This window comes from Eschrichtius robustus, chromosome 14 (assembly GCF_028021215.1).
Source record: "Eschrichtius robustus isolate mEscRob2 chromosome 14, mEscRob2.pri, whole genome shotgun sequence".
NCBI lineage: Eukaryota > Metazoa > Chordata > Mammalia > Artiodactyla > Eschrichtiidae > Eschrichtius > Eschrichtius robustus.
In genome coordinates this window covers 36,628,712-36,648,985 of record NC_090837.1, presented here as the reverse complement: position 1 = coordinate 36,648,985, position 20,274 = coordinate 36,628,712, and positions in this window count along the sequence as shown.

Sequence of the window (20,274 nt, the reverse complement as noted above, 5' to 3'; positions counted from 1 at the left end):
AGCTCAATACATAAGGCAAATGCTAACAGCCATAAAAGGGGAAATCAACAGTAACACAATCATAGTAGGGGATTTTAACACCCCACTTTCACCAATGGACAGATCATCCAAAATGAAAATAAATAAGGAAACACAAGCTTTAAATGATACATTAAACAAGATGGACTTAATTGATATTTATAGGACATTCCATCCAAATACAACAGAATACACTTTCTTCTCAAGTGCTCATGGAACATTCTCCAGGATAGATCATATCTTGGGTCACAAATCAAATCTTGGTAAATTTAAGAAAATTGAAATCGTATCAAGTATCTTTTCTGACCACAACGCTATGAGACTAGATATCAATTACAGGAAAAAAACTGTAAAAAATACAAACACATGGAGGTTAAACAATACACTACTTAATAACCAAGAGATCTGATAACTGAAGAAATCAAAGAGGAAATCAAAAAATACCTAGAAACAAATGACAATGAAAACATGACAACCCAAAACCTAAGGGATGCAGCAAAAGCAGTTCTAAAAGGGAAGTTTATAGCAATACAATCCTAACTGAAGAAACAAAAAACGTCTCAAATAAACAACCTAACCTAAAGCAATTAGAGTAAGAAGAACAAAAAACCCCCAAATTTAGCAGAAGGAAAGAAATCATAAAGATCAGATCAGAAATAAATGAAAAAGAAATGAAGAAACAATAGCAAAGATCAATAAAACTAAAAGCTGGTTCTTTGAGAAGATAAAAAAAATTGATAAACCATTAGCCAGACTCATGAAGCAAAAAAGGGAGAAGACTCAAATCAACAGAATTAGAAATGGAAAAGGAGGAGTAACAACTAACACTGCAGAAATACAAAGGATCATGAGAGATTACTATAAGGAACTATATGCCAATAAAATGGACAACCTGGAAGAAATGGACAAATTCTTAGAAAAGTACAACCTCCCGAGACTGAACCAGGAAGAAACAGAAAATATAAACAGACGATTCACAAGCACTGAAATTAAGACTGTGATTAAAAATCTTCCAACAAACAAAAGCCCAGGACCAGATGGCTTCACAGGCGAATTCTAACAATCATTTAGAGAACAGCTAACACTTATCCTTCTCAAACTCTTCCAAAATATAGCAGAGGGATGAACACTCCCAAACTCATTCTACGAGGCCACCATCACCCTGATACCAAAACCAGACAAAGACGTCACAAAGGAAGAAAACTACATGCCAATATCACTAATGAACATTGATGCAAAATTCTCAACAAAGTACTAGCAAACAGATTCCAACAGCACATTAAAAGGATCATACACCATGATCAAGTGGGGTTTATCCCAGGAATGCAAGGATTCTTCAGTATATGCAAATCAAGCAATGTGATACACCATATTAACAAACTGAAGGATAAAAACCATATGATCATCTCAATAGATGCAAAAAAAGCTTTGGACAAAATTCAACACCCATTTATGATAAAAACCCTCCAGAAAGTAGGCATTGAGGGAACTTACCTCAACAAAATAAAAGCTGTATATGACAAACCCACAGCCAACATCTTTTTCAATGCTGAAAAACTGAAATCATTTCTACTAAGATCACCAACAAGACACCGTTGCCCCCTCTCACCCCTGTTATTCAACATAGTTTTGGAAGTGTTAGCCACAGCAATCAGAGATGAAAAAGAAATAAAAGGAATCCAAATAGGAAAAGAAGAAATAAAACTGTGACTGTTGGCAGATGACATGATACTATACATAGAGAATCCTAAAGACGCTACCAGAAAATTACTAGAGCTAATCAATGAATTTGGTAAAGGATGCAAAATTAATGCACAGAAATCTCTTGCATTTCTATACAGTGATGATGAAAAATCTTAAAGAGAAATCAAGGAAACACTCCCATCTACCGTTGCAACAAAAAGAATAAAATACCTAGGAATAAACCGAAGGAGACAAAAGACCTGTATGCAGAAAGCTATAAGACACTGATGAAAGATATTAAAGATGTTAAGACAAACAGATGGTGAGATATACCATGTTCTTGGATTAGAAGAATCAATATTGTGAAAATGATGATACTACCCAAAGCAATCTACAGATTCAATGCAATCCCTATCAAACTACCAATGGCATTTTTCACAGAACTAGAACAAAAAAATTCACAATTTGTATGGAAACACGAAAGACCCCGAATAGCCAAAGCAATCTTGAGAAAGAAAAACGGAGCTGGAGGAATCAGGCTCCCTGACTTCAGACTATACTACAAAGCTACAGTAATCAAGACAGTATGGTACTGGCACAAAAACAGAAATATAGATCAATGCAACAGGATAGAAAGCCCAGAGATAAACCCATGCACATATGGTCACCTTATTTTTGATAAAGGAGGCAAGAATATCCAACGGAGAAAAGACAGCCTCTTCAATAAGTGGTGCTGGGAAAACTGGACAGCTACATGTGAAAGAATGAAATTAGAACACTCCCTAACACCATACACGAAAATAAACTCAAAATGAATTAGAAACCTAAATGTAAGGCCAGACACTATAAAACTCTTAGAGGAAAACACAGGCAGAACACTCTATGACATAAATCACAGCAAGATCCTTTTTGACTCACCTCCTAGAGAAATGGAAATAAAAACAAAAATAAACAAATGGGACCTAATGAAACTTAAAGGCTTTTGCACAGCAAAGGAAACAATAAACAAGATGAAAAGGCAACCCTCAGAATGGGAGAAAATATTTGCAAATGAAGCAATGGACAGAGGATTAATCTCCAAAATTTACAAGTAGCTCATGTAGCTCAATATCAAAAAAACAAACAACCCATTCCAAAAATGGGCAGAAGACCTAAATAGACATTTCTCCAAAGAAGATATACAGATTGCCAGCAAACACATTAAAGGATGTTCAACATCACTAATCATTAGAGAAATGCAAATCAAAACTACAATGAGGTATCACCTCACACCTGTCAGAATGGCCATCATCAAAATATTTACAAATAATAAATGCTGGAGAGGGTGTAGAGAAAAGGGAACCCTCTTGCACTGTTAGTGGGAATGTAAATTGATACAGCCACTATGGAGGACAGTATGGAGGTTCCTGAAAAAACTAAAAATAGAACTACCATATGACCCAGTAATCCCACTACTGGGCATATACCCAGAGAAAACCATAATTCAAAAAGAGTCATGTACCACAATGTTCACTGCAGCACTATTTACAATAGCCAGGACATGGAAGTAACCTAAATGTCCATCGTGAGATGAATGGATAAAGAAGATGTGGCACATATATACAATGGAATAGTACTCCACCATAAAAAGAAACAAAATTGTGTTATTTGTAGTGAGGTGGTTGGACACAGAGTCTGTCATACAGAGTGAAGTAAGTCAGAAAGAGAAACACAAATACCGTATGCTAACACATACATATGGAATCTAAAAAAAAAAAAGGTTATGGAAAATCTAAGGGCAGGATAGGAATAAAGATTCAGACATAGAGAATGGACTTGAGGACACAGGGAGGGGGAAGGGTAAGCTGGGACGAAGTGAGTGAGTGGCATGGACTTATATATACTTCGAAATGTAAAATAGATAGCTAGTTAGAAGCAGCGCATAGCATAGGGAAATCAGCTCAGTGCTTTGTATCCACCTAGAGGGGTGGGATAGGGAGGGTGGGAGGGAGATGCAAGAGGGAGGAGATATGGGGATATATGTAAATGTATAGCTGATTCACTATGTTATAAAGCAGTGTTATAAACTAACATTGATGTTATAACTAACATCAATGGTGTGTTATAAACTAACACATAACTAATTGATGTTAGTTATAACAGCAATTGCTTTATATGGAGCAATTATACTCCCATAAGGATGTTAAAAAAATAAGTAAATAAAATAAATAAAATAAATAAAATAAAATCTTGCTTTAAAAAATGCTAAAGGAAGCTCTCATACGGAAGGAAAATGACACGACACTAGCAGGAAACTTGGAACAAGAAAAAAAGAATAACTAGATAAAAAGGATAAATACCTTGATAAACTTAATAGACCATTCTCTTCTTGAATTCTTTAAAATATGTTTGACAATTGAGAACAAAAATTTTAATTTGAAATTGATGGGGTTTACAGTGTAGATATAATATATATGACAACTATAGCATAAAGGGTGAGGGCAAAGGGAACTAAAAGGTGGTGAGATTTTTACATTCCAATTGTAGTGGCAAAATATCAATTGAATTATACTGTTAAAAGTGAATTATGCATTTTGGAAGCCCTAGACCTATCACCAAAAAAAATTATACAAAATGATATACTAAAAAGTCACAATAGATAAATTAACACAGAACACTAAAAAATATTGAAATAACCCAAAGAAGTCCAGAAAGGGGCAAAGAGGGAAACAAGCCAACAAACAAACAAACAAAAACAAAGGGAACAAGCATAAAATGAACAACAAAATGGTAAACTTAAATCCAAACATATCAATAAATGCATTAAATGTAAATGGTCTAAGCACACTAGTTAAAAGACAGATTGTCACCATGGTCAAAAAATAATGAATCAACTCTAGGTTGTCCATGGTAAACTCACTTCAAATATAATGATATACTGGGACTTCCCTGGTGGCCCAGTGGTTAAGACTCTGTGTTTCCAATGCAGGGGACACGGGTTTGATCCCTGGTCATGGAACAAAGATCCCACATGCCACGCAGCATGGCCAGAAATAATAATAATAGTAGTAATGATATATGTAGGTTACAAACACTAATCAACAGTAAGTTGTAGTGGCCACATTAATATCAAACAAAGTAAACTTCAGAGCAAAGAAAGTTCTCAGGGATAAAGAAGGATATCACCTCTTGATAAAAGGATCAAGTCACAATAAGGCATAGCAATTCAAAGTGTTTATCCATATTACTGGAGTTTCAGATTACATGAAACAAAAATTGAAAGAACTGAAAAAAGATACATGCAAATCCACGATTATGTTTAGAGAATTTGACATTCCTCTCAGTAACAATAGAACTAGTAGACAGGAACTCAGTAAGGATAAATAAGAACTGAACAATGCCATTGACCAATTGGATGTAATAGACATTAATAGAACATTCCACCCAACAACACAGTCTTTTCCAGTGTACATAGAACTTTCACTAAGATATGTCCTGGATCATAAAACAAACCTTAGGATATTTAAAAGAATTGAAATTATGGAAAATATATTCTCAGACCATAACAGAATTATACTGAAAATCAAAAACAGAGAGATAACAGAAAAAGCTACTAACACATGGAAATTAAACAGCACTTCTAAATAAATCCATGGGTCAAAAAAGAATTCTCAAGGGAAATTTTAAAATATTTTTTACTGAATGAAAATGGAAAAATAGCATAATAAAATTTGTGAGATGCTGCAAATATCTTTTAGAACAAAGTATTATATCTTTATAAGAGAAAAGAAGAAATGTCTCAAATCAGCATAAGATTCTACCTTAAGAAACAAGAAAAAGAAAAGCAAAATAAAAGCAAATTAAGTTGAAGGAAATAATAAAGATAAGAGCGAAAAATCAATGAAATTGAAAAGAGGAAAGCAGTAGAAAAAATTAATGAGGCCAAAGGCTGGTTCTTTGCAACGGTCAATAAGACTGATGAACCTCTAGCAAGAATGAAAGTAAAAAAAGAGACAACAGGATTTGCCAATATCATAAAGGAAATGAAAATGAAAAATATGATTACTACACACAGAAATGTAATTTCCTGTTCCATTGTTGAATGAACATCAGGCTAATTTTTAGTCTTTTCATGGACCTATGTGCCTTCCAAGGAAAAGGGCAAGGATGCAAATGTTAGAAAGATTGGTTTCCATGGTATATTGTATATGGTTACTGAATGGAATTTACCTGTGTCAATAATTTTTCATGTTAGAAACTTTTCCCTGGATTTTGAAAGGAAACTTAAACCAAGCATTAGCCAAAGTTCACCTATTCAACGGGAACAACTCACTTTGGCTATTTCAGACCTTTACAAAGACACGGAGAAAGTTACAGGATAATTTAAAAGATTCTCAAAGATTTTTCTTTCTCTATAATACCTCTCATCCCATTGACTTACCATAATTTATCAAAAAACACTGGTAAAATTTATATGATTTAAAACATTTTGTCCATAATTATCCTATTAAAATGCAAGTATGTTACCCAGGAATTCATGTAATACCATCTCTTTTTCAGATAAGCAAAGAAAGAAGAGAACTCTGAGTAAATAAGACACAGAAAAGATCATTTTAAGTCAGGCAATACCATGATGGGATGCCCTAAGAATCAAACATGAGCATGAGGTTTCCCAATATAAAATTTAAAGACAAAAAAGCCATCAGAACAGGAGCTGGAGGTACATTAGGGACAACCAAACCTGCTTTACAACTTGACTAGTTTATTTTGCTAATGGGTCTATGCTGAACACTGCCATGTAGAAAAAGCACAATCAACTGGCCTCATTTATGATTTGAAGTTTATGAACAATCTACATGACTGATATAAATTATCTTGGATTCTATTTTTGTATCTCGTGATATTATGATTTATAATAAGAAATATATATTTGGACTTCATCCCCATTTCTGGCACAGGGCTACTAAAACCCTCAGAATTTAACTGATGAGAGCAATAAAGCTTTCATTTTTTATGCTAATGAAGAGACTTTTGGAAAACACCTAAGGATGGGGGCTCATTGCCAGAACAACCAACCTTGTGATTAGAGGGTTAGTTGGAACATCCAGTTCCAACCCCTGACCCCTGGGGAGGAGAAAGGAGCTGGAGATTGAGTTCAATCACCAATGGCCAATGATTTACTCAATCATGCCTATGTAATTAAGCCTCCATAAAAACCCAAAAGGATGGTGTTTGGAGAACTTCTGGACTGGTGAACACATAGAAATTTGGGGAGAGTGGTGCACCTGGAAAGGGCATGGAAACTCCTCATCCTTTCCCACACCTTGTGTTTTATGCATCTCTTCCATCTGGCTGTTCCTGAGTTATATTCTCTTATAACAAACTGCTAACCTAGTAAGTAAAATGTTCCTTGAGTTTTGTGAGTCACTCTAGCAAGGATGGGATTGCCAGTCAGAAGTACAGGTAACAACCTGGGCTTGTGATTAACATCTTATAGGACTGAGCCCTTAACCTGGGGAATCTAATACTATCTCTACATAGACAGTGTCAGAATTGAATTGAATTTTCAGACACACTGCTGGTATCTGGTCAGTGTTTGTTCATGGTGTGGGAAAAACCCCACGCACAGGTTGAAATTGGTTCAGAGACATTTTATTAATGTTCTAATATATCCTTCAGAAATACCTGTAGATCTATTCTGGCAATGGAGAAAATGATCACAAAAATGGAACAAAAGCAAGATTTAATTATGAAAGTGGTGAATATCAAATATAAAGTCTGAATTGAATTCTGACAGCAAGAAAGAACCATTACATAACCCTAACACCAGAAGCAACAGGAATCTTTAAGAAAAGTGGCCATGTTCTCTTCAAATTCATAAAAACCAAGGAGGCAATAATGGGAAGGACTCTATGCACTATCTATGCAGTTATCAACAACAACAAAGCAACAACAAAAACACAGAAAAGATTAATATAAGCCCATGTACACAGACTAAAAAAGAAAGGAAGGTGTAAATGAATTAAGAAGATCTGATAACTATAAATCTAACAATACAATTACAAATGATCCTGGAGAAGAAGAAAAGGGCAAAAGCAACCAGTGAAATTAATTTGTCTGTAAGGAAGCTGTCTAATTAATGGAAAGATGTCTGCATAGCCAAGGAAAATAGAAAAGAAGAATACAAATCTCTGAAATGACTCAAGAAGGAGGAACTGTAGAATAAGCAAAGACTTGAAAAACCTGGTACAAATAAGAGTGGGGGGAATGCATTTGCAGTAAGTTCAAAACTGAAGAAAAACAATGAAGGAATTGAACCAGTGCTTGGGGCAGATGGCAAAATGTTAACAGATGCAGAAAGAAGGCAAAACTCTCCATTTTTTTAAACATCTTTATTGGAGTATAATTGCTTTACAATGTTGTATTAGTTTCTGCTGTATAGCAAAGTGAATCAGCTATACGTATACATATATCCCCATATCTCCTCCCTCTTCTATCCACTCTTTTATTTTCCAGGTCACTTATCCGTTCTTCTGCCTCAGTTATTCTGCTTTGATTCCTTCTAGAGAATTTAAAATTTCATTTATTGTGTTGTTCATCATTGTTTGTTTGCTCTTTAGTTCTTCTAGGTCCTTGTTAAACGTTTCTTGTACTTTCTCCATTCTATTTCCAAGATTTTGGATCATCTTTACTATCATTACTCTGAATTCTTTTTCAGGTAGACTGCCTATTTCCTATTCATTTATTTGGTCTGGTGGGTTTTTACCTTGCTCCTTCAACTGCTGTGTGTTTCTCTGTCTTCTTATTTTGCTTAACTTACTGTGTTTGAGGTCTCCTTTTTGCAGGCTGCAGGTTCGTAGTTCCCATTGTTTTTGGTGTCTGCCCCCAGTGGCTAAGGTTGGTTCAGTGGGTTGCATAGGCTTCCTGGTGGAGGGGACTAGTGCCTGTGTTCTGGTGGATGAGGCTGGATCTTGTCTTTCTGGTGGCAGGACTGCATCCAGTTGTGTGTTTTGGGGTGTCTGTGACCTTATTATGATTTTAGACAGCCTGTCTGCTAATGGGTGGGGTTGTGTTCCTGTCTTGCTAGTTGTTTGGCATAGAGTGTCCAGCACTGTAGCTTGCTGGTCGTTGAGTGGAGCTGGGTCTTAGCGTTGAGATGGAGACCTCCGGGAGAGCTTTCACCATTTGATATTACATGGAGCTGGGAGGTCTCTGCTGGACCAATGTCCTGAATTGGCTCTCCCACCTCAGAGGCACAGGCCTGACATCCAGCCAGAGTACCAAGACCCTGTCAGCCACACAGCTCAGAAGAAAAGGGAGAAAGAAAGAAAAGAAAGAAAGAAAGAAAGAAAGAAAGAAAGAAAGAAAGAAAGAAAGAAAGAAAGAAAGAAAGAAAGAAAGAAAGAGAAAGAAAGAAAGGAAAGAAAGAAAGAAAGAAAGAAAGAAAGAAAGAAAGAAGGAAGGAAGGAAAGAAAGAAAGAAAATAAAAAGAAATAGTTATTAAAATAAAAAATAAGAAAAATTATTAAAAATTAAAAAATTAAAATGTAATAAAAAGAAAGAAGAGAGCAATCATACCAAAAAACAAATCCACCAATGATAACAAGCACTAAAAACTATACTTAAAAAAAAAAAAAAAGGACAGACAGAACCCTAGGACAAATGGTAAAATCAAAGCTATACAGACAAAAGTCACACAAAGAAGTATACACATACACACTCACAAAAAGAGAAAAAGGAAAAAAAATATATATATATCTATATATATAAAAAAAAAAGGAAGAGAGCAACCAAATCAATAAACAAATCTACCAATGATAGTAAACTCTAATTATTAAACTAAGATAAACATAAAACCAGAAACCAGTCAGTGGCATACCACAAACCCCAAGTCTACACTTGCTCCCAAAGTCCACTGCCTCAATTTTGGGATGATTCACTGTCTGTTCAGGTATTCCACAGATGCAGGGTACATCAAGTTGATTGTGGAGATTTAATCCGCTGCTCCTGAGGCTGCTGGGAGAAATTTCCCTTTCTCTTCTTTGTTTGCACAGCTCCTGGGGTTCAGCTTTGGATTTGGACTCACCTCTGTGTGTAGGTGCCTGAGGGTGCCTGTTCCCACCCAGACAGGACAGAGTTAAAGGAGCAGCTGATTCGGAGGCTCTGGCTCACTCAGGCGGTGGGGGGGGTGGGGGGTGGGGGGTGGGGGGAGGGAGGGGTTGCAACAGCCTGAGGCGTGCGCCGTGTGTTCTCCCGGGGAAGTTGTTCCTGGATCACGGGACCCTGGCAGTGGCGGGCTGCACAGGCTCCCGGGAGGGTAGGTGTGGATAGTGACCTGTGCTTGCACGCAGGCTTCTTGGTGGCTGCAGCAGCAGTCTTAGCGTTTCATGCCCGTCTCTGGTGTCCGTGCTGATAGCCACAGCTCGCACCCATCTCTGAAGCTTGTTTAGGCGGTGCTCTGAATCTCCTCTCCTCGCACACTCTGAAACAATGGTTTCTTGACTCTTAGGCAGGTCCAGACTTTTTCCCAGACTCCCTCCCAGCTAGCTGTGGCGCACTAGCCCCCTTCAGGCTGTGCTCATGCAGCCAACCCCAGTCATCTCCCTGGGATCTGACCTCCGAAGCCTGAGCCTCAGCTCCCAGCCCCCACTGGCCCAGGCTGGTGAGTGCTGGTCGGCACCCATCCTCTGTGCAGGAATCTCTCCGCTTTGCCCTCTGCACCCCTGTTGCTGCGCTCTCCTCCGTGGCTGTGAAGCTTCCCCCCAACCCACCCCCCGTCCCTGCCAGTGAAGGGGTTTCCTAGTGTGTGGAAGCTTTTCCTCCTTCACAGCTCCCTCCCAGAGGGGCAGATCCCATCCCTATTCTTTTGTCTCTCTTTTTCTTTTTCCCTACCCAGGTACGTGGGGAGTTTCTTGCCTTTTGGGAGGTCTGAGGTCTTCTGCCAGCGTTCAGCAGGTGTTCTGTGGGAGTTGTTCCACATGTAGATGTATTTCTGATGTATTTGTGGGGAGGAAGGTGATCTCTACGTCTTACTCCTCCGCCATCTTGAAGGTCTCCTCTCCATTTATTTTTCTCTAAAATTTTCAATTCTATTTCTCTCATTATTTCTAGCATGGAAAATTACCTTAAAACTGAGAAACAGAAAGAAAATCTGAGGGAATTAAAGCCAAGGTAGACAATGAATTGAGTAGAAGAGAATATAGCTATTTTCAAGGAGCTTCTGCCTCTAGCCCAAATGAAATATGTTCCAACATGCTCAAAGAACATGCAGATTTGACTGCATACCATGGAAAATGAGAAAGGTGAAAAAACGACTGGCAAAACTCATTGCCATTTTCAAAATGAGAATAAAATTAATTGTGGAAATATAATTTGGTGAGATAGTGATTAACTTCCAAGAAATTTCTAGAATAGTTTATTATACCAGAGGAAAGTTGTAGACTAAAGGAGCCAGCATGAGTTTCCTCAAGAGCAGATTAATGAACTAATTTCATTCATTTGTGCAAAAAATACTAAAGTTTTTTTAAGATATTAAAGTTTTCCCTCAGAAGTCTATAGAAATGCCTACTTCTAATAATTCAATTCTCAATTCACTTGCTGCTTCTTCACAGACGCTTTCATGGACCACCCACCTAAAGCATCCTTCCTTCCTGCACTCAGCATTCTATTTTCATTCATGCTGTTTAATTTTCTACATAGCATTTATCTAAAATTACTTTGTTTGTTTACTTGTTTACATTTCTGGCTCCCCACCCCAATGAGACTTTAGGAGCCTATGAGAACAAGGACTTTATCTATTATTCCCCCACTGTATCCCCTTTTCTTAGAAAAAACTGTCTGTCATCAAATAGGCACTCAGTAAGTATTTTTGAATGAATGAATGAACAGATTATCTGAACTAAAGGGACATAAAATTCATCTAGGCCACACACAACCCCTACCCCTACCTTCAAAAAGCAATCACTGGATTGTTTTTCTTTAAACCTCCAATGGCAGTTACTTGCCTCACTTCAGGTACTTTATTTCATCTCAAAACAGCTCCAATTGTGGGAAAACTCTACTTATATATTAAACTGAACTCTATCTACTCTTTGTTTCCATCCATGAATGTCATCAGAACACAGCTTTCCCCATAAGTCAACATGTAACAACAGATTTAATCTCTCTTTTACATGACAGTCGTTCAACATTTGCTTCTCCAAACTGAGCAGTTCCAATTCATGCAATCTTTCCACCTCAGGCAGAATTCAGAGACCTCTCACCATGATCAGCCCTCTCTTATGAGCATGTTTTAAGCCTAATCGCTAGACATTTGGACTGTCACAATGTAAATTTTCACTACCACCCCTTATACTCTCAATCAAAGAAGCAAACACAGACACACGGCCAGATACTATCTTCTCCCACCCCCACAGCAGATATAACGAATCACTCCTAGAATTCTCTCTGCTTAAATGAGAGTCATGTGCAAATAATATCAATACAACCTTGTAGGCCACCACTACCACCTGATCAGAGTTGGCACTAAAGAGAAAATCAAACTGCCATCCTTGTACTAGATGTTAATACTTCCTAAGGTGACATAAATTTTTGGCAAATATTTGATATGCTAGCTTTTGGGAGCCTAGTAAAGTCATTAAGTCATTTCTCCATGTGCTGCTGCTAAGCAACATCACCTTCATCCCTTATTTATGCAGTTTTTCATTTTTGGTTTTGATTTTGTTTCTGAAGCAGATGCATAGACCTATGTTCAATTATACTCAACAAGGATGCCATTTAATAGATAAAAATGTAAAATCCATTATTTGGTCAAATGTTCCATAATTATGTTAAAAACAATATAATCTATTATCATAATATGGAATAGAGAAATAAGTAGCAAAAAGCCATCAAAAGCTATGACTGTATATGGAGACACCTAAGGATTTTGGTCTCAAGCAAAGGGGGCAGAAAACTTATTTAAAGAAATAATGGCTGAAAACTACCCAATCTTCAAAGGTATATGGACATCTAGATACATGAAGGTCAGTGGTCCCCAAACAGGATCAACCCAAAGAAGATTACACCAAGACACATTATAACAAATTCTCAAAAGTCAAAGACAGAGAGAATTCTGAAAGCAACAAAACAAAAGCAACTCATCACATACAAGGGAACACCCATAAGGCCAGGAAGAAATTTCTCACAGAAACCCTGCTGGTCAAGAGGGAGTGATATATCTCACAATTCTGATGATATATTCAATGTGCTAAAAGTTAAAAAAAAAAAAAAGGCCAAGAATACTATACCTGGCAAAACTATCCTTCAGTATTAAAGGAGAAATAAAAATTTTCTCAGACAAACAAAATCTCAGGGAGTTCATCATCACTAGAACTGCTTTAAAGAAATATTAAAGGGAGTTCTTCAAGTTGATGTGAAATGATGCTAATTAGTAACATGAAAACATATGATAGTGTAAAACTCAATGGAAAACATAAGCATATACTCAAATTCAGAATACTCTAATATTGTACTGATGGTGTATAAATAACTTTTAATTCTTATATAAAAGTCAAAATACAAAAGTATTAAAAATAACTATAGGTATAATAATTTGTTAATGAATAAACAATGTAAATTGCTACATAACAAAATGCGGAGGGGAGTAAGAGTGTTGACTTCTTGTATGTGATTGAAGTTAAGCTGTTAAAAGCTTAAAAGAGACTTTATAACTATAAAATTTTTTATGTAGTCCTCATTGAAACCACAAAGAAAAAATATCAGGTGGATACAAAAAACGATAAAGTGAAAGGAATGAAAGCATACCACTACAAAAAATCATCACCACAAAGGAAGATAGCAAGTGAGGTTGAAAGGAACAGAAGAACTACAAAATAGAAAACAAGTAACAAAAAGACAATAGTAAGTCCTTACTTATCAATAGTTACTTTAACTGTAAATGGATGAAATTCTTCAATCAAAAGACAGAGTGGCTAAATAGAATAATTTTTTTAAAAGAAGCTCCTACAACATGCTACCTACAGGACACTTACTTTAGCTTTAAGGATACACGTAGGTCAAAAAGAAAAGATGGCAAAAGATACTCCATGCAAATGGTAACTAAAAGAGAGCAGTGGTGATTATATGTATATTAGAAAAAAAAAATAGACTTTAGGTCAAAAACTGTAACAAGAGACAAATAAGGTCATTATATCATGATAAAAGTGTCAATTCATCCAAAGGGTATAATTGTAAATATACATGCACCCAACATTGGAACTCCTAAATATAAAAGGCAAATATTAATAGACAAAAAGGTAGAAATTGACAGCAATACAATAATAGTAGAGGAATTTAATATTCCACTTTCATCAATGGAGAGACCATCCATACAGGAAAACAATAAGGAAACAGCAGACATGAATAACACTATAGACCAGCTGTACCAAAGAGACATATACATTCCATCCAACAGCTACAGAATATGCATTCTTCTCAAGTGCATAAGAAACATTCTCCAAGACAGATCAAATGTTAGGCCACAAAAAAGTCTTAATAAATGTAAGAAGATGGAAATCATATCAAGCATCATTTCCAACTACATATCAAGAAATCAATAACAAGAAGACTGGAAATTCACAAATATATGAAGATTAAACAACATGCTAGTGAACAACCACTGAGTCAAAGAAGAAATCAAAAGAGAAATAAAAAAATATTGTGATACAAATGAAAATGAAAACACAACATACCAAAACTTGCAGGATGCAGCAAAAGCAGTTCTAAGAAGGAAGTTCATAGCAATAAATGCCTACATCAAGAAACAAGGAAGAAACAAGGAAGATCTCAAATAAATAACCTAATAAGGAAGATCTCAAATAAATAACATAACTTTACACCTCAAGGAACTAGAAAAAGAACGAACTAACCCTAAAGTTAGTAGAAGAAAGAAAGAAATATCAAAATTGAAATAAATGAAATAGAGATTAAAAAGACAATAGAAAAGATCAATGAAACTAAAAACTGCCTTTTTGAAAAGAAAACAAAATAGACAAACTCTTAGCTAAACTTACCAAGAAAAAAAGTGAGAGGACTCAAATAAATAAAATTAGAAATGAAAGAGGAGACATTCCAACTAATACCACATAAATTAAAAGGATCAGAAGAGACTACTATGAGAAATTATATACCAACAAATTGGATTACCTAAAAGAAAAAGATAAATTATTAGAAACACACAACCTATCAAGACTGAACCATAGAAATAGAAAATCTGAACACACCAATTACTAGTAAGAAGATTGAATCAGTAATAAAAAAAACCCAGCCCTCCAACAGACAAAAGTCCAGGACCAGACAGCTTCACTGGTTAATCCTACCAAACATTCAAAGAATTAATACCAACTTTCTCAAATTCTTCCCCAAAAAATGAAGAAGAGAGAATACTTCCAAACTCATCTTACAAGGCCAGTATTACCTTGATACCAACAACTTTAGAACTTAAAGCACAGTTTCTGGTTTCAGTATTCTAGCTATATTTCAGATATGCTTATGAAATTTTTTTATTCGTATTTTCCACAAAAATAAACAATACTTTTACTTGATCATTAAAAGAAAGAGGAGATGTGGCCAGGATGGCACAGTAGGAAGTCCCTGAGCTCACCTCCTCCCCCAGGCACAACAAAGTTACAACTATTAACAGAGCAACCATCTATAAGAATGGTCTGAAGACCAGCAAAAAAAAACTTTCCACAATTGAAGATATAATGAAGGAACCAAAAACAGATGGTGGGGAGGGGTAGAGATGTGGTATAGTTAAGACTCACACCCCAGCATAAGCAACCCACAAACAAGAAGATAATCATAATTGCAGAGGTTCTCCCCAAGGAGTAAAGGATCCAAACCCCTCATTGGCTCCCCAGCCTGCAGGTTCAGCACCCACTGGAAGACTAGCCCCCAGCCCCATCAGGGCTTGTGTAAGGGAAAGCCAAGGCCTGTAGGAAACAGAGACTTCACTCTTAAAGGGCACATGCAAAATCACATGGTCTGAGTCCCAGTGCAGAGGCAGTAATTTGAAAAGAGCCTGGGTCAGACCTACTTGCTGATCTTGGAGAGCCTCCACAGAGGCAGGAGACAACTGAGACACCCCTGGGGACACAGATGATGGTGGCTTGTTCTACAACGAGGACATTGGTGCTAAGTTCCATTTTGTAATCCTCCCTACAGCCTATTAGTGGGGGGGGGGTGCTTACCTGCCCACCAGAGAGCTACCACCTGTCCTGGGAATCCTAGGGCCAAACAGTCAGCCACACTAGGACCCAGCCACACCCACCAGCATATCGGCACCAGCCCTGGGACCCCCGGGCCCTGTAGACAGCCATGCCACGACCTGGGCCTGCCCACCAGCAGGCTGACAGCTAGTACACGTGGCAGAGCCTGGCAGCCAACCTGGCCGGGGTCAGCCCCATCTACCAGTAGGCCCACGGTAGTCAGTCCCACCACAACAGAAGGGCCCATGCACCCCACATACGGGGCGTGCCTAGAGCTTTGGTAACACAAGGGCCGCATGCTGCTGGGCCCCATAGCATGTCTCCTACATAAGGCCACTTCTCCAAGATCAGGAAACGTAACCAATCTACCTAATAAATAGAAATAAACACAGAGAACCAGGCAAAATGAGGAGAGAGAGGAATATGTCCCAAACGAAAGAACAAGAAAAAAACCTAGAAGAAGAACTAAGCAGAGATAAGCAATCTACCCAATAAAGACTTCAAGGTAATGATCATAAAGATGCTCAACGAACTCAGAAGAATGGATGAACACAGTGAGAAATTTAATAAAGAGTTAGAAAATATAAGAAAACACCGAACAGAGCTGAAGAATACAATAACCGAAAATTTTAAATATACTAAACGGAATCAACAGTAAATTAGATGATACAGAGGAATGAATCAGTGAATGGGAAGACAGTAGTGGAAATCACCCAAGCTGAACAGAAAAAAGAAAAAAAAATTTTTTTTTAATGAGGATAGTTTAAGAGACTTCTGGGACAAAATGAAGCATAGTAACATTCATATTATAGGGGCCTTAGAAGGAAAAGAGAGAGAGAAAGGGGCAGAACACTTATTTGAAGAAATAATAGAATTACTACAAATGGTATTTCTGAATAGTCCTGAGGGGTGTATGTGTCCGCATGTCTAGTGTAGTGTAGTATATCTTTTTAAAATTTTAAAATACTTTGCTTGTAAAGAAATTCTGTTATGAACCTTATTGTAAAGGAAAGTGTTATTGTACAATCAATGTTTATTACATGTTTTAACCTACTGTCTACTATTTATTTTCATGATATGATTTATTTAATGTCACTTTGTAACTGTGCAGGAGCTTCAAAGATGACTGTTGTAATGTTTGTCTGAACCCTCCAACTGGAGCACAACCCTCTCCTAGAACAGGAAGGGCATCTATCTTATTCCCATTGCATCCCAAGCTCTTAGCATAGTACCTGGCTGGTAGGCACTCCATAAATATTTGTTGAATTGAAAAATAAAGGAGGCTCCATTTCCAGGAATGTTGGGCTGGGTAATACAAACTGACCCTTCTACTAAAGAAAACTTGCACACATTTTAAAGATATCTGCTAAAGGCACTGGACAGCAGCAAGACTGGGAAGAATTACAGGACAAGGATGCCTGGAAGGGCATGCTTAGGAAGGACAGCTAGGAAGAAGAGCAAGGCAGTGGTTGCTAGGATATTGGTTACAGGTATTGGTTACATTTGGGGGAGGAGGAGGAGACAGTGGTTTGGAAGATGCACTCTTGAGGAAGACTTACAGGATACGGATAGTGCTCTTTTTTTTTAACCTAGTTGTTTGCTTTGTGATAAACCATTGCTTTATATCTTTTTATTGTGTGTTTGTTTGCACATTTGTTATATTTCACACCAAAAAAGTTTTTGAAAAAATACTGTTGAAGTATAAACAAATGAGCCCTGATAGTGTTAATCATTTGAAGTCAGAAGCACTTCAGAAAGTACACAGAAATTGAAGTAGGAGACAGCATTCCATTTCAGTAAATGGCTTCTCCTTTCTGCTACAGAGTATAGAATTAGTGGACTCCAAATGGGCAGTTCCGGCCAATGTGAGCCAGCGTAATAAGGCATTGTGAGAAGGGAATATAAGGACACAGAGGCATCTGGAGGGGCTGCCTATACAAAGTCCATTTTTCTTACTGCCTCATGCCAAAGAGGCTGAAAGAGAAAATATATTTGTCTCAGACAAAGGCCAAAAAACAAGCTTTCCAGACTGATCATTAGAGCTTCCCACACATACTCAGAATAGCCCTGGCTGGACAGTGACATTCCTCAGAAAAGCAAAAGTTTCCCAGTTAATGCAGCAGAGAGTTTTCCGCTCACATTCCAATCAAAGGAGTGAGATAAAGACAAGCACATGTGCAGAGAACTGTATACTTCTAATAAGCAAATCATGACGATGCGGAATGCCTAAAAATCCATTAGCTGTTCTTAAGGCAGTTCTTTGGGGAGACTTCATTATCTCTGTTTTGACTGCATTAAGAAAGAGCTTGGGAAAGACTATTAGAGAGCTTTACAAAATAATCTTTCGACAAGCAGCTCTTGTACTGGACTGTGGAAAACCTGACAAAATTTGATTTTTCATTTTGATCCCTTCTCTGTTTTGTTCATAAGCAAGCTGCCATTTCAGAGCCAGTAAAGTCACCAGCAGCCTTTGGCAGCCTTTCCTAGGCACTGTACCGTGTTTCTCACTTCAACTTACTTTTCTCCCGTGTTAAAGACTGAGACTCCTTCTGAGACAGAAAGGCACACACTGCCCTCATCAGGTCAAATCACCTTGCAAAACTGGATTCTTTGGAAGAAAAATAATAAACTGAGTGTAGCAGGTATGCACAGAAAAGCAGACGTATTGCAAACCCCTGTATCCCACTTAAGGTTATTTCCAGTGAATGAAACCTGCCTCTAAAGAAGCTTAATTTAAATGAATCACTCTTTAAATAGATCCTTATTTAAATATTCACTTGTCAGCATTGATTCTTTAATTCTAGCACCATGAACCTAGTTGTCTTATACCCTCACTTCCAACCAAAGAAAGCAACCTGAGGAAATAACTATCCTATTTGTTCTCTCTCCATTCCTCAGAATCAATTCTTTAATTCTTAATAAAATCAAGTTAATTCAGAACCATAAATAGGTTCCATAATAGGATCTATCCTGTTACATGATGTTAATCCTCCTCTGCATTTTTTAAACCAGAGCTACATGCTTTATTACTTTACTTCTTTTTTAAATTGTCTTGGGGAAATCTGGATTTTATTAATAAGTCATTGCAAGTGAAGTAAACATTTGATGATGCTGATGGTAAAATTTATTCATTAGGGATATGTTGGAATCCTTCTGGAGAAAAAGCTAATGATGGTAAATGCTATTTTAATATTTGGAAATGCCTGTTTATGTGTGGAAAAATACCTGGCACTATAGGAATTCATCCTTGTTGTAAACTAAACTGGCCATACCCCATATGGTGTGATTTTAAAGAGATTCTTGTCAGAAAAAAAAAAAATTCCCCACCTGCTTGCCTAGATATCAGAAATTTCCATATCAATTACTTTTTAGAATAAGGTATTAAGTCTATAACTCAATCTAACTGTGAATGATAACATATCAAACTTACTAAACTATCTAGTGGTAGACAGCCTCTGAAGAAAACATATCCAAGGCAGGTAAGTTTTAATGGGAGGAAGGAGTGCAGAAATGGGGCAGAGAAAGAGGAGCAATATGGTGTGGCAGCAGCAAAATGATGTTGAGTTTTGCCTGGAAGAATCTGCCTGGAGAACTCAAGACGATTCTTCAAATTGTAACAACTGTCAAATCTTTATTGAAACCATTTCTCTCTGTTAAAATGGCACTTATTTATAACCTATTTTAAAATATATTTTTCTTGAAGTACAACATACATAACAAAAGTACCTAATTTTAAATTTAACCACCCAGTGATTTTTCACAAAGTGAAGATACTCATAGCCAGCACCCAGATCAAGACTTAGAATATTATCAATAGCTCAAAGCCTTCCTTATACCCCCTCCAAATCACTACCAGCCGAAAGATCACTAACTTCTAACACAATAGTTAGCTTTGCCCATTTTTGAATTTTATTTAAATAGAAGCCAGCTTTAGGAGATACTACCAGTTTTCCCAAATGATTTTACCAGTTTATATTCCAACCAGCAGAGTTCAAGAGTTCCTGTTGCTCCATATCTTTGTCAACACTTGATGTTTTCCATTTTTTCTTTTATTCTTGGGTACACAATGATATGTCATCATAATTTTAATTTAGATTTTTAAGGTTGACTAGTGAGGCAAAGCACTTTTCATATGTGTATCTGCAATTGGATATTCTCTTTTGTGAAGTGCCCATTCAAGTCAATTTATTCATTGAATTTTTTCTTTTTCTTATTGAGTTGTAAGACTTCTTTATATTCAAGAAAGAAACTTTGTGATTACAAATATCCATATGTATTCATTACAAACACCATCTCCTTTTTGGTGTATTTTGAGGTTCCTTATTTTAATGTAATTTATTTTATC